Raw genomic sequence first — 16,218 nt, forward strand, 5'->3', positions numbered from 1 at the left:
GTGAAGTCACTCAGTCGTGTCCGATTCTTTGCGACCCCATGGACTGTAGCCTACCAGGCTTCTCCGTCCATCGGATTTTCCAGGCAAGGGTACTGGAGTGGGTTGCCATTTCCTTCTCCAAAGGGCAGGTTCAAATAGCTGCTAATCAGGGAAGGGAGAGGCTGCAGAGATAAGGGAGGAGAGGCCAAGAAACAATAGTGCAGCCTTGGTATAGAATCCCAGTTCCACCCTAAGGGTTACACTTAGCAATATCTTTGAGCTCTTCTGCAGAACTAGAGACCTGAACAAACAGGAGATGCTAACTACTTGAAGCATCCTTCATGCCAGAGAGACGGTCACAGTTTGATAACCTCGGGAATCAAAAAGCTCATTAGGGGATCCTCTAAGGCCAGATCAAAGGAACTTAGACCCTGCACAAACCCAGATCCTTATCAACAACCCTGCCCTTGTACCATTGCTATAAAACTCCTCACCAAATCCTCCTGGGTAGGGACACACAGATTTTCAGGTCATGAGCCTGCTGTGTCCCCCTTTGCCAGGTGAAGCAATAAAGCTATAATTTTCTACTTCACCCAAAACTCTGTCTCTGAGATTCTATTCGGCACCACTGCAGAGTGGCTGAGTTTAACATCATAAATGCTTCCACAAGCAATCAGAATGTTCTCAGCTTGAAGGAAAACGCCCCTCTTTCATTTCCCTTCTGAGGGTGTTCGCCCTGAGATGACCTTGGCAGGAAGAGGGAGATTTAGGTGAGAGTTTCCAGGGCTCACCCAGCTGTCGTGTCACTGGGCTTACATTCCACAAGGTCGTTCTCCCACTTGAGGGTCTTGGTAGATTTCAAGCTATCAACAGGAGGTCACTGAATGCAGAGTTGGAGTGCCAGCACGCCCAACACCGAGGCCAGGTAGTTGGTTTCAGGGTCTCAAAGCCGGGAGGCTGCCAAGGAGCCGTTTCTGGGAGCAGACAGAAGGGCAGCCCTTTTGGGTTTAGAGCAAAGCCTCCAACTGGGCAGCAATGCTAGTGGGGAGCCATGGGCAGTGGGGCAGCGCCATGAGAATCTGGGCCCCCACACAGCCTCCAGGGCAGTGCGGGTGGGGAATGGGCAAGGAGACCAAACCCAGCAGGAGAAAGTGCATCCTTTCCGAGCGGAGAGAGGCTCACTCAGTCTGGGTAAGAGAAATAGAACAGGCACTAGTGAAGCAATCAGAATGTTCTCAGCTTGAAGGAAAACGCCCCTCTTTCATTTCCCTTCTTAGGGTGTTCGCCCTGAGATGACCTTGGCAGGAAGAGGGACATTTAGGTGAGAGTTTCCGGGGCTCACCCAGCTGTCGTGTCACTGGGCTTACATCCACAAGGTCGTTCTCCCACTTGAGGGTCTTGGTATGAGGCTGAGCCCAGAGGAAGGCACACGTGGGCTCCTGTTATAGCTGATAAAGCTTGTGTGAGGCGGGCAGAGTACATCATGAGAAACTCTGGGCTGGATGAAACGCAAGCTGGAATCAAGATTGCTGGGAGAAATACCAATAACCTCAGATATGCAGATGACACCACCCTTATGTCAGAAAGTGAAGAGGAACTAAAAAGCCTCTTGATGAAAGTGAAAGAGGAGAGTGAAGAAGTTGGCTTAAAGCTCAACATTCAGAAAACAAAGATCATGGTATCCAGTCACATCACTCCATGGCAAATAGTTGGAGAAACAGTGTAAACAGTGGCAGACTTTATTTTTGGGGGCTCCAAAATCACTGCAGATGGTGATTGCAGCCATGAAATGAAAAGACGCTTACTCCTTGGAAGGAAAGTTATGACCAAGAATATTAGACAGCATATTAAAAAGCAGAGACGTTACTTTGCCAACAAAGGTCCGTCTAGTCAAGGCTATGGTTTTTCCAGTGGTCATGTATGGATGTGAGAGTTGGACTGTGAAGAAAGCTGAGCACTGAAGAATTGATGCTTTTGAACTGTGGTGTTGGAGAAGACTCCTGAGAGTCCCTTGGACTGCAAGGAGATCCAACCAGTCCATCCTGAAGGAGATCAGTCCTGAATATTCATTGGAAGGACTGATGCTGAAGCTGAAACTCCAATACTTTAGCCACCTCATGCGAAGAGCTGACTCATTTGAAAAAGACCCTGATGCTGGGAAAGATTGAGGGCAGGAGGAGAAGGAGATGACAGAGGATGAGATGGTTGGATTGCATCACCGACTCAACAGACATGGGTTTGGGTGGACTCTGGGAGTTGGTGATGGACAGCGAGGCCTGGTGTGCTGCGGTTCATGGGGTTGCAAAGAGTTGGACATGACTGAGCGACTGAGCCAAGCTGAAGGCAGGTAAGACAGCCAAGAGAAACTGCTGGGTCTCCTGTCGCTCCAGCTGGCTCTCAGGGGCTCTGACCTGTTGACAGTGCAGACTAGCGGTGCACCTGCCCTCCAGCCTGACCCAGATGTTGACTCTGCTTTCAGTGTTGTCCTTCTGTTAATTCAGTCACTCGTTTGGCCATGTCAGGGCTCAGTGGCGCACGCAGGCTCTTTGCTGCCTCATGCAGGGTCTTTTGTTGGGACACATGGACTCCGCAGTTGCGTCACGCAGGCTCCAAAGCACTTGGGCTTCAGAAGTTGTGGCGCACAGGCGTAGCCACTGCTCAGCAGGTAGGATCTCAGTTCCCTGACCAGGGATCGCACCCGTGCCTCCTGCATTGAAAGGTGGATTCTTAGCCACTGGGCCACCAGGGAAGTCTCCTTAATGGTGTTCTTGTACAATAATCCCCCACCCTTGCTGGGGTGATTTTTCCCATGAGCAAAGCTGATACATGTATGTTCCTTTCTGCTTAAAAACCCTTTCCTGGGTTGGGTTGACTCTAGACACAGGTTTTTTCTGATCTGGCATCTACTCATCAGCTGTATCTGCCTCCCCACTCCTGGTAACTTCACTTTATCTAAGTTTCCACTCCCAAACAATCCATGTTTGCTTGATTTTAGGTCTTAACACTTTTTTTTCCTGAGTTTTTAGTCTTTTCCTAGCTCTATGGGTCTTTTCCCATGCCAGGAATCTTGAGTCACATTGATAGTTTTATTATTAAACCCCCAGGTTTTGGGTTTGTTCTTTTCACTATCTTTTATTGTGGCAAAATACATGTAACATAAAATGTGCCATGTGAACCATTTTTAAGTGTAGAATTTGGTGGCATTAGTGACAGTCACAAATTATACAACCATCACCACTACTTCCATAATTTTTCATCACCCTAAACAGAAACTCTGAGCCTATTAAGCAATAACTCCCCACTCTCTCTGTCACCCACTCTCCACTAACATCTAATGTCTAATTTACTCTGTCTCCAGGAGTTTGCCTATTCTAGGTATTGTCTATAAACGCAATCATACAATAATTGTCCTTTTGTATCTGGCATCTGCAACTTAGCCTGTTTTCAAAGTTCATCCATGTTGTGGCGTGTGTCAGAATTCTATTCCTTTTGTGGCTGAATAATATTCCACTGTGTGAATATACCACCTTTTTTTTATCCATTCATATGTTAATACACATCCGGGTTGTTTCCACCTTTGGGTTATTGTGAATAATTCTGCTCTGAACATTGGTTAACACGTCACGTTCTTGCCTCCACATAGTCAGATCTTATTACTAAGGTAGAACTGGCTAGGTGCCATTTATCTTACAGAATCATCTACAAGTGGAAAATGATGGATCAGGAGTTCAAGCTCAAGCCTCTGGCCTGTGTCCAGGATGTTTCTACTTTGCCCCACTGAATTACAGACTTTCTCAGATGGACTATCCCGTGGAAGTGGGAGGACTGAAGGGAGCAGGGCCTGAAGAGGTTACTTAGGAGGCTCCAGGAAGCCTGCAGTTAGAAGTGGGGCTTTACCCAAGGGAGATAAAAACAGGTCCACATTTGATGCCCATAAATGTCCACATGCAGTCATTCTCAGAAAGTAAAATGGTGTGGAGACAGCTGTGGGTATGTGGATATTAACTGGCTGAGTGGAAAAGAATGGAAGATAAGATAAAAAAAAAATTTTTTTAAGGGACTTCCCTGACAATCCAGTAATTAAGAGTCTGTGCCAATGCAGAGGGCACGAGTTCAATTCCTGGTCGGGGAACTAAGATTCTGCATGCCACTTGGTACAGCCAAAAGATAAATAAATAAAAACTAAGAATGGGATATAAATGGAAAGAAGGGAGATTAGAGTTAAGTGGTCATGTGAATACTCAGCAGAGCTTTAGTCAAGCTACCAAATCACTACCATATAATAAATATGGCCCAATAAAGACAGAGTGGAATAGATGCCAACATGCAACCTTATTTCACATCCTTTTGCATGACCTGAACACAAACAAGGGTATACAACGGGTCATGTGTTGAATGCCATGATCTAGCCTAAGTTTGGTCAAACCCAGCCCATGGTGTTAACCTGCTTCCTAAGAAATAATCACCGAAAGCCTCTTTGATTTTCTCCCTCTGCCCCAAAGCCTTGAGGCCTCATACTGAATTTTGTCAGCATTTATGAGAAGTTGCAAGACATTCCAATTCGTACACTCAGAAGTCCCTTTATGATCCTAATCCTGGGCCACTGCCAGGCAAAATTAGGAAGTAAACAGCCAGGTGTCTTTCCCTTCCAGGCACCAGGTGTTAACAACAGGTATGAATCATCACGGATAGGATTTTAGGCATGAGTGGGGAAGAAATTTTTTTAATGTGGGAACCCTGTGGGTGCTCCTCAAATCAGACCATCAAGACGCACCATGTACTCAGCTTGGCTGAAGGGCTAGTCCTGCCTGGACAGATCCTCTCAAGACTGAGACACTCTGACAGGAAGTGGGCTTTGAAAGAACATCCCACTTCCTGGGGTTGAGCATAACTGGGAACTCTAGGCTACCTTGATGCAGTCCAAGTAAAAAGGGTTTGAGATGATGTGGCTTAAGGAAGGAAGCAAAAAAGGAACCTTGGGGAATAAGCCTGTGAATTACTTTTGTTTTCCCTTCAGTTTCATATACCTAGAGAGCAAAACCACAGCAAGGTCTAAGACAGACTGTTCGGAGCCACTAGGTGGTCACTGGGTTGTTCTGGGAGCCCTCGTGTGTTCCTAGCTCCTGCTCCATATCCAGGTCCACACTCAGTACACAGCTACTGATGAACTCACCTAGAAAGGAAAGCTCCTACACATTCAGGCACTATCAGTCTTGAGCAAAAATCTTAAGGAGCGCAAGATCTGCTTTTTACATCTGACTGCCTCTCCTTTCTCTCCGTAGGGCTTCCATCTCCCTTTCTCAGCTACTGACTCATCAGCTCTTACAGCTTCTCCATTTCCTTCCACATAAAACTGTCCTTATCTGTTTAGTGAAAGCAGCTTATACACTGACTTATGCTAAGGTGTGAATGACTGAAAATGGCTTACTATCCTGCCTTTTCCAAGAGTGGTTACATTCTTCAAAGTAATAATTTCACTGGTGATAGATGTGATACAATAGTTTTTTAAATCCAAGAAATGGAGAAAGATACACCACATTAATACTAATCAAGAGAAAACTATATATTCTTTTTAAGATTCTTTTTCCATTATACGTTATTACAAGATTTGAGTATAATTCCCTGTGCTATACAGTAGATCCTTGTTACCTATTTTATAGACAATAGTTAATGTTAATCTCAAACTCCTAATTTATCCCTCCCTCCCTTTCCCCTTTGGTACCATAAATTTGTTTTCTATGTCCATGAGTTTATTTCTGTTTTGTAAATAAGTTCTCTTGTGTCATTTTTTTTAGATTCCACATATAAGCAGTATCATACAATATTTGTCTTTGTCTGACTTACTTCACTTAGTATGATAATCTCTAGGTCCATTCATGTTGCTGCAAATAGCATTAGTTCATTCTTTTTATGACTGAGTAGTATTCCATTGTGTGTATATATATGTATACCACATCTTCTTTACCCATTCATCTGTCAATGGACACCGGTTGCTTCCATGTCATACCTTAACAAATTAAAAAAAAAAAAAAAGAGAGGAACCAAAGTAGCTCTCAAACCACAGTGGAAATAAACTAGAAATCAATAACAAAAAGATTGCTGAAAAATTCTAAAATATTTGGAGGCTAAACAATACACTTCTAAATACCACATGGGTCAAAGAAGTGTCAAGAGAAGATATTAAAAATTTAAACTAATTGAGAACACAACTTATCAAAATGTATCATATACAGAGAACGCAGTGCAAAAATGGAAATTTATAGCATTTAATACATTTATTACAAAAGAAGAAAGATCTAAACCCAGTCATCTAAGCTTATACTGTGCATGCATGAGTGCTCAGTAACTTCAGTCGTGTCCAACTCTTTACGGCCCTGTGGACTGCGGCCCACCAGGATTCTCTGTCCATGGGATTCTCCAGGCAAGAATACTGGAGTGGGTTGCCATGCCCTCCTCCAAGGGATCTTCCTGACCCAGGGATCAAACCCATATCTCTTAAGTTTCCCGCATTGGGAGGCAGATTGCAATTAGAATAGAAATAAATGAAATTGAAAGCAGGAAAGCAACAGAGAAAATCAGCAAACCAAAAGCCAATTCTTTGAGAAGATCAATAAAATGGATACACCTCCGGCCAAGCTAATAAAGAGAAAAAGAAAGAAAAGAGAAATTACTAATATCAGAAGTGAAAGCGGGGCTATCACTACACCTCCCATGGATGTTGTGAGTAATAAAGGAACATAATGAACAAACCTATGCCTACAAATTTGATAACTTAGATGAAATGGTTCAATTCCTTGAAGATGCAGGTCTTTTTCCCCGAAACTCTTTTCTACGAAGATTCACACAAAGAGAATATATAATCTGTACAGGCTTTTCTCTGTTAAAGAAAGTAAGTGGATCAATAATTAATAACCTTTTAACACTGAAAACATTAGGCCCAGATGGCTTCACTGATGACTTTTAACAAACATTTAAGGAAGAAATTGTATTGATTCCTTTAGCATCTTTCCCAGAAAAGAGAGGCACAGGGAATACTTCCTAACTCGTTCCATGAGGACAGCACTATCTCAATACCAAAACCAGACAAAGACTTCACAAGAAAAGAAAACAAAACTAGTATCTCCCATGAACACAGAAGCAAAAATCTTTAAAGAATCATTAGTAAGTTGAAGCCAACACTATATGAAAATAATTTTATACTATTCTTTTATAATGGAATTTATCCTGGGTATACAAGGCTAGTTCAAAACTCTAGCCTTGCATACCCTCCAAAATCAACGAATGGAAGGAACCCAGCATATCAATCTAGAGAAGAAAAATCATATGAACATACTAATAGATACAGCAAAGTTACTTTATAAAATCCAACCCTCATTCATGATATATTTTATACAAAATTAATAATAACAATTCTTCATGAATAGATAATTGTCAAGAACACTAAGAATATTTGCCTTGCTAAAGTCTTAAAACATGTTATAAATGGACAACCACCCAAAGGGATGAGATTATCACACCATGAGAATTTTTGCAGTGAAGACAGATTTTGACCAAAACATTATGCTGCCAGGCGGGGTGCTGGCTTTCCTTTCTACCATCAGAATGCTCTTCAGGATCCAGACAGGCAAACATCAATTAAGAAGGAACCCTTTGCCCTTTGCTGTTGGCAAAGGAAGTGGTGATCCCAGAATGCCAAGCCTCTGCTTTCACCAGGATGACGAGGTCTGGGGTGACAGTCAGGCTACTGCAGCTCAAAGTGAACAGAATCAATTCTGTATTTAACCCCGTGTCTCCTTTGACATTTCTCTGGCAAAATTGGTCTTCAAAGCACAAGGATTCAGAAAATGAGAAGCATTTTCCAGAGACAAAGAAAAAGAAGAAACCAAAAGCTATAAACAAGGGGAACAAAGAAGCTATGTCAGTATCCTTTCTGTGTCTAAGTGGCCTTTAACTCCTGGGTGTCAGGGTAACAAATCTACTCCACAAGCAAGGTCAATTATCCCCAATTATCCCCTCTTTCAGTGAAAGGGTGAAAGTCACACTCTGGCTAAAGCATGTCACTCACAGTATGATTCAAAACTCTTGCTCAGAAAAGTGGAAAATTAAAATGCATTTACAATCCAGAATATCAGAGTTAGATGAACCCATAAAAATAAAAAATGTCATGTTCCATTTAATAAATGAAGACAGTCTGGGCCTGAGAGGTTAAAAATCTGGCCCTTAGGTACATGACAAGGTGGAGCAACACAGGACAATAGCTTCCAATAGATCAGGGCTTGATTCCCAAACACCAAGAAGTCATTACACCCGTCTGAGCCCTTGTTTCTTCATCTGTAAAACAGGCATAACAGGAATCACTTCGCAGGATTGCTGTTAAAATTAAGACTGAAACCTGAAGAGCACTGGCACAGTTTTGCCACATGAGAATCCTCAGTAATCATTTTCCTTCTTTCTTTTGGATCTCAGGGTCAGAGCTAGAGCTCAGTGCTGGGCTCTGGAGTCGCAGTTCATTCCTGTTTCCTCTGGACCCAATGACAGCAACAGGCAGAGTATTTGCAGGTATCAGTTCAGGCTGGGGATGAAGGCACCCCTAGGTGTGTTACCACGTCTCTGTAGCTCTGCTCTCCAGCAAATGAGATACAGAACGGGGCTTAGTCTCTGCCTCTACCCTGATAAGCTTACATGAAAACCTAGATCCACCTGCAGTTCAGTTTTTCCATCAGAGAAACCGGGTGTGGGTCTGTTAGTTGCTCAGGCATGTCTGACTCTTTGTGACCTCATGGACTGTAGCCCATCAGGCTTCTCTGTTCATGGAGTTCTTCAGGCAGGAATACTAGAGTGGGTTGCCATTCCTTTCTCCAGGGGATCTTCCCTACCCAGGGGTCGAACCTGAGTCTCCCACGTTGCAGGCAGATTCTTTACCGTCTGAGCCACCAGTAAAGGTCATTAAAAATTGATATTATCTTTTGATATTGATATTTTGGAAGCCTCCCCAACTGCTCAATTCAATGAGCTTTCCTTAACCTGTATTTACATATATATGCTGTAAGACCCAAAAGTGTGTATATGTGTGTGTGTTTGTATACAAACTGGAGTGTGTTTGTATACACATCCCACTGGGGATAGTGGAGGCTGATGGGAATAGATGGGAACGTGGTCCTACTCCCATATTTCCAACATGGAAAAATGATCAGGGTCAATAAGGACTTTGGTCAGCCTAGGTCGTCATACATACAAAGAAAAAGAGCCAGTAGATCAAGAAAAGAAGCCTGCATGGTCTTAGAAGAGAATGTGGGCAGAGGAAGACAAAAAGGAAGGAAAGAATTGGTCGCTCAATCGTATTGAACTCTTTGTGACCCTATGGACTATTGCCCGCCAGGCTCCTCTGTCCATGGAATTCTCCAGGCAAGAATACTGGAGTGGGTTGCCATTTCCTCCTCTAGGGGATCTCCCAGACCCAGGGATCGAACCCACGTCTCCTGCACTGCAGGCAGATTTTTTACCATCTGAGCCACCAGGGAAGCAGAGGAAGATAAAAGCAATAGCAATTTAAAAAACAGCACTAGGGGGTTCTCCCTACAGCCCAATGGCTCCCCAAATTGGTATTTTCAGCCCTGACCTCTGCCCAGAACTCTAGATGAAGCCTTGAATGGTTTCACAGGCATCTCAAATGAACTTGCTCAGAAGAGAGTTCTTGACTCTACCTTCCCACATCCATACCAGCTCCTCTTTCAAGCACCTCGTCTCAGAAAAGGGCAACATAATCCACTTGGTTACTTAAGCCAAAAATCTAGGGATGTTCCTGGGTCTCTTTCTTTCATTTTCCTCAGGGCCTTCAATGCTACATTCACAATGCACCCTAATCCATTTTCTTCTCCACATCTCTACTTCTACAACTCCACCACCATCAAGTCTGGGCCACAGTGAATTTCTGTTTTACCATTGTGGTATCCACCCTGATTCCAGACTTGTTCCCTCTTCACAAACCCACCAGTGACCTTTTTAAAAATATGTGTGTGCATGTGTTAGTCACTCAGTCACGTCCAACTCTTTTGCAACCCTATGGACTATAGCCTGTCAGGCTCCTCTGTCCATGGGATTTCCCATGCAAGAATTCTGGAGTGAGTTGCTTGCCCTCCTCCAGGGGATCTTCCCGACCCAGGGATCAAATTTACATTGCAGGCAAATTCTTTACCATCTGAGCCAATACAGACCAGATCAAATTATCCCTAAGCTTAAAGCTTTCCGATGATTTCCCACTGCACTTGGAAAAACATTCCAAATTCCTTCTTTTGAGTCAGAAAAGCCTCAATGATCCCGGCTACCCTCCAATGTCTTTCCAACTCATCCCACACCACTCTGTTCATTCACTGGGCTCAGGACAAGTTAGCCTTGTCTCTGTTTCTCAGATGTTCCACGCTTAGTCCTGGGCAGGGGCCTTTGCACCAGCCGTGCCTCCACCTGCAATGTGTCCCTCACATCTTGGCAGGGCGAGGGCCTCTGATACTCCAAGTGATGTCACTAGCTCAGACGACCCGTGCCAGAAGCCCACCCATTCACTCGCTATTACGGAGACGTATTGTAATTCTTTGTGTAGCTCATGTTACTTGTTGATGGATTTCTTGTTTATTTCTTTGGTTACTGCCTGTCCTGCTCTGTGAGAAGAGATTCTCTGTGAGACAGCAGGGATCTTTCAACCCACCCTGTTTCCTGTCCTGGCATGTGGAAGTCATGCAACAAATACTTGTTGTTTGAATCGAAAAAGGAATGAACCCCAAACCACCAAAAATGAACTAAAGAGCCTTATCTTGGAGGAGCGTTCATTTCAACTGAATCCCAAGACTGTCCCACAAAAATCTGCTGATGTTCAGAAGTGCACCAACCAGGTCAAAGGGAATGAGGAGAGGCTGGGCAAGCTCAACACAAAACCCTGAATCCTTTTCTGCTGCTGCTGCTGCTAAGTCGCTTCAGTCGTGTCCGACTCTGTGTGACCCCATAGACGGCAGCCCAACAGGCTCCACCGTCCCTGGGATTCTCCAGGCAAGAACACTGGAGTAGGTTGCCATTTCCTTAAGGATCCCAATTGTCCGGACCTCCAAAGGCCTCAAGATCCCCTGGAGAAGGAAAAGGCAACCCACTCCAGTATTCTTGCCTGAAGAATCCCATGGACAGAGGAGCCTAGTGGGCTACAGTCCATGGGGTCTCAAAGAGTCGGACACGACTGAGCGACTAAACAATGGCAGTGACTCATGAATTACGACAAATTCCAGAGCAGAAAACAAGCCGTGCTCTCCTCCTCTCCCCCACGTCTAATTTAGCTGCGTCTTCTTGGGCTTGTGCCAGGATGGCAGACGATGGGTGCTGTTAGCATATGATTTGGGGAGACGTGCAAAGCAAGCAGACAGCCTGGCAGATGGAAGCACACTCACCTTTCGAGGGGAACAGATTTGGACCTTCCTTCTGCAGTTTCCTCTGCTGTGGGTACAGAAGATGAGCACAGGCTCTGAGAAAGATGGTGGAGTTAGCAGTTTCTCTAGGACTCTTTTCCCTGGATTTCCCCCTCACCTTCCACCTGAGAGGCAAGGAAAACTTAAGGTGCTAACACCCAGGCTTTAATTTCTACCCACTTAAGTCATTCTGGGCATGTGATACAGGAACCATTACACCTCTTTTCTTTCCCTTTTCTCTTCTTTTTCACCCTCTTGTCCTCAGGTCAAACTCTGCCCTCCTCCCACTATATCTCCCTTATCTTCCTACTTCTTTTTCTACCCCATCCCTCTGTGTGATTCCCTCTCTCTTACCAATCTTCCCACTTATGTCTTTGCTCTTATCATGTGGGGAAAAGATCCAACTATTTTCTACAAATTCTGGATTATTTCGTTTTTAAAAGGAATTTGGAAAAAGGCTAGGCTTTGTTTTATGAAACACCTTTCCCATTAATTTAGACACACATTTACGTGGTCACCTGGAAATTGGCTTTTTAACTAGCTGTCACTCTGAAAGTTAAAAGCAAGGCCTGTTTTAATTCTAGTATGGTGGGCTTGCTGTATTTCCCCTGGTAAAACAATTTCCAGCAACGTTGTTATTAAGGACTGAAAAGATTTACCCAAAGTGAAGGTCACATAAAATTGTCAAACGACCTCCACGGATAGACACAACAAAGTGCCTAGCGGTGGAAAAGCAGTTACAGGAGGTTTCCTTCATTGCTACCTTATGATCCTCAGAGAGAAGAGCGGGAGCGGGTGAGCGCGGAGGGAGGAGGGCGGGGAGAAAGAAAAGGACTGGAGAAATGAAAAAGATGCGGGTGGAGACCAGGCTGGGGCTAGAGTTGCGCTGAGTGTGGACGGGTCTGGGGTGCAGGCTGGAGGGAAGGGCGCCCTCTGGTGGCAGCCGCTCCGCCTTTCCTGCGCCGTCCAAAACCTTCGGCTCTCTAACCTTGCATACCACCTCAGCAAACCATGAGTTAATCACTGCCTTCTCCACATTCCAGAAGGACGGCTAGGAGCCAGGGGTTATAACTCCACTTCACCCTCAGAAGCCCATCGACTATTTCTTACAGCTTTTTATTCTATTCTCCCTAAGAGAAAGTGCTGGGCGGGGGCGGGGGTGGGAGTGGAATTAACGTTTTCCACGTTACTACACTCCAGCAAGAATGGAGAGTCCTAGAAGAGTGACGTCTGGGCAACTACAGCTGACCGCACCTTTGATTCAGCTTTGCAGGGAGTTACTGTGGGATATTTCAGAAAATTCATCGTAGGAACATGAAAAAAATCATGCCGTTTAACCTGATTCTCAGTTCTCGATGCTTGAAAACTAGGGCTTAATACTACCTACCACCCAGAGCTGTTTTGAAGGTTAAATGAGAGGCAGCGAGTGGCATACAGTAGGTGCTCGGTAGTTGTTGGTTCCCACTCCCATTTCACAGCACCTCATCCCATGTCTCTTAAAAAAGATGAGATGGTAAGTTCATTTCTTCCCACTGCTTGGCCTGCAATCAATATAAATTGCCCCTACATGGTTCCCTCCCGGCGCCTCGGTAACTACGTATTTTACTAGGTTCCTGAGAGTTCGGTGCAGCTGTTTTGACATAGGAGCATTTTGACAACAGCCTCTAACACCATCGTTGTTCCTCACCTCCAGAACCATATCCTCCCTTGGTCCCTGAGGCTCCTGTGAATGCTGTCCTCCTCCCATCCCTGAATGGATGTCAGTTTTGCACATTACATAGGAACAAGATGAATGCCCGGGGAACAACAACAATTTTACATTTGGACACCGTAGAATTCTGGGGAGTGAGGAACCTCCCTTTGCACTTCTGTGTAGACCGGTCTCGTGGTTAAAGAAGGTGGATATTTGTGTTGAAACCTTCCACCTCAAGTGTCTAATGCTGACCTTTGCCCCAGGCTTCTTCCCTTTCCTGGGAGTGGCATCTGGGGCTGGTCCAAGGAAGGTACTTTGCAATTAAGCTCCACAAATTCCACCTTATCTTCCAACTTAATTTTTAACTCCCAACAGATAAGCATGGCTCTTGGGTTTTTATTCTAGAGTTCTACCAAGAGATAAAGAGTTCCAAGAAAAAGGTACTTTAGGGGGTTTGAAGCAGGGATAGTCACTAAGTCGTATCTCTTTGCCACCCCATGGACTGTAGCCCGCCAGGCTTCTCTGTCCATGGGGTTTCCCAGGCAAGAATACTGGAGTAGGTTGCCATTTCCTTCTTCTGGGATAATATGAGAAATGAAGTTTCTAAAGTCTGAAAATAGAGACTCATTCTTGCAAGAGATTCTCTGTCAGTTGATTTTTTTTCTCTTCTTGAATGTTATACAGGCATAAAACAACACTTTGCAGATGAGTAAACTTTACCATTTGAAAATTAATTCAGTGTCTCTCTAAATGTATCTCAAGATGCGTTTCAGATTTTTTAAATTACCATAATGGTAGCATTATGCCAGCAAAATACTGGAATATTAATATATCAAAACATCGAAACACCAGAAGGTGGGATTGCAATCTGTACTCTTTAAGGACAAAGATCCACTCTATCCAATGGCTGAGGAGTCTTGTATTGCTCCGCTGACAAAGAGTCAGACGCTTCCCTGTTCCCTCTTCCTCTTTCTCTCTGAAGCCCCCCATTCGGGTAGACCAGCAAGCTGCTGAAAGCAATCCTGTTCATGGATTCAAATTCTGTTAAATAATTAGATTTCTTGCTTTTGGAGGTACCTTCCTCATCTAACGCAACATGCAATCTAAAACTTTGACACGAGGGGGCGCGATTGCCCTCCCGATGTCTGATTAGACCGCGGGCAGGAAGCTATGCTCTCATTCACAGCCGAGGGCTCACAGTGGGTAAAATGAACCGTCACAGATGAGTTAAAAAAAAAAAAAAGTAGCCAACAATTACCCCTCCTGAATTTTTTTTTGAGAGAAAAATATCCAGTTCAGTGGCTATTAAAATTAAGAAGATAACTAGGGAAATTTAACCTTCATTTACTGAACATTGTTCAATGTGTGACAATTATTAGTATTCACTTTTGTATTATACCCTATTTTCACGGAAAAAAATAAAAAGGTGGCACGGGGCAATAAGCCAAAGACAGAAGGAGAAAGAGAGAAGGCAGGAGAGAAGAAGGGCTTTCCAAACGGCGCTAGTGGTAAAGAACCTGCTGCCAAAGCAGGGGACGTAAGAGACAGGGATTTGGTCCCTGGGTCAGGAACATCCCCTGGAGGAGGGCATGGCAACCCATTCCAGTATTCTTGCCTGGAGAATCCCATGGACAGAGGAGCCTGGCGGGCTACAGTCCATGGGCCACAAAGAGTCAGACATGACTGAGCGACTTAGCACATGAGCGGAGAAATAGGAGAGACATGGATCAGGGAGGAAGGGTCAGAACAGAACAGGAGTCAGAATCCTAAGGGGCCAGCGAGAGTGTCAGAGAAAGGAAAAGGGAGGGGAAAGTTTAGAATGATTGTTCTTTTTTCTCAGTCCACTTGAACAATGTGAAAACTGTGGGCTTCTTCCCATAAAATAGCCATATTCTTGTATATTCAAGGGGTCCATGAACTCCTGGTTTAATGGAGTTCCCTGGTGGCCTAGTGGTTAGGATTCTGGGCTTTCACTGCCATATTCCAGGTTCAATCCCTGCTTAGGGAATTAAGATTCCACAAACTGAGTGGTGCAGCCAAAAAAAAAGAGCTCCTGGTTTAAACAAGACTGTTGTTGCTTAGTCACTAAGTTGTGTCTGACTCTTTTGTGACCCCATGGCCTGCAGCCCACCAGGTTTTCTCTATCCATGGGATTTTCCAGGCAAAAACACGGGTGTGGGTTGCCATTTCTTACTGGGGATCTTCCCAACCCAGGGATCAAACCTGAGTCTCCTGCTTGGCAGGTGGATTCTTTAACATTGAGCCACCAGGGAAGCCTTAAACAGAGCTACAGAGGAGCAAAAGCAAAGAAAAAGATGCCACGAGGCAGAAACATGGAGAAATAGGCAAAAAGAGCCGCAAAGAAAGAAAGGAAGATGGGCATTCCCCTCGCCACCCCAGCTTCTCTCTCATCTAAACTTATGCCCCACGTTCAAAGCGAGCACCGTGGTCTTCAAACTTGGTGATAGGAGCCATTCTAGAATGACATCAGATGGGAGCCACCCCTCTGAACAGTGTTATCTTAGCAAATCATTCGCCTCTCAAGACCTAGTGAAGGGACTCCCACAGATGAAAATGGACATTTTTTAATCTACACAAGGTTAGCCCAGAAGCTGTCCAGGGGCCAGTAGGAATCCTGGGTGCCATGGATGGAGAATGGGAGCCAAGGCTGCAGGAAGAGGAGCTAAGGCTTCTCTCCTTTCCAGTCCCTGTGGGCTACAGAACCGGGGGCCAGGACAAAGTGAACCTTTCTCTTCTGGGGAGGGAAGAACCTCCCCTTACGCCTCTGTACAGAGCCGTCTCATGACTAAAGAAGGTTGTTTATGTTGAAACCATCATCCTGAAGTGTTAGCTGTGGCTGGTCCAGGAAGGCACTTTGGAGTTGAGCTCCACAAATTCCACCCTGTTTTCCAACTTAATTTTTAATTCCAAATATGTTTGGCTCTAGGGGCTTTATTTGAGAGTTCTACCAAGAGACCAAGAAAAAGGTACTGTAGGATTTTGAAACAAGGACAATATGAGAAATGAAGTTTCTGGATTAGGCCAGCCCTTTTACAGGAATAGGGATACTGACATGATATTCTTTAACCTCCTGTTGTT

Source organism: Bos javanicus, chromosome 8 (genome assembly GCF_032452875.1).
Source record: "Bos javanicus breed banteng chromosome 8, ARS-OSU_banteng_1.0, whole genome shotgun sequence".
Classification (NCBI taxonomy): Eukaryota; Metazoa; Chordata; class Mammalia; order Artiodactyla; family Bovidae; genus Bos; species Bos javanicus.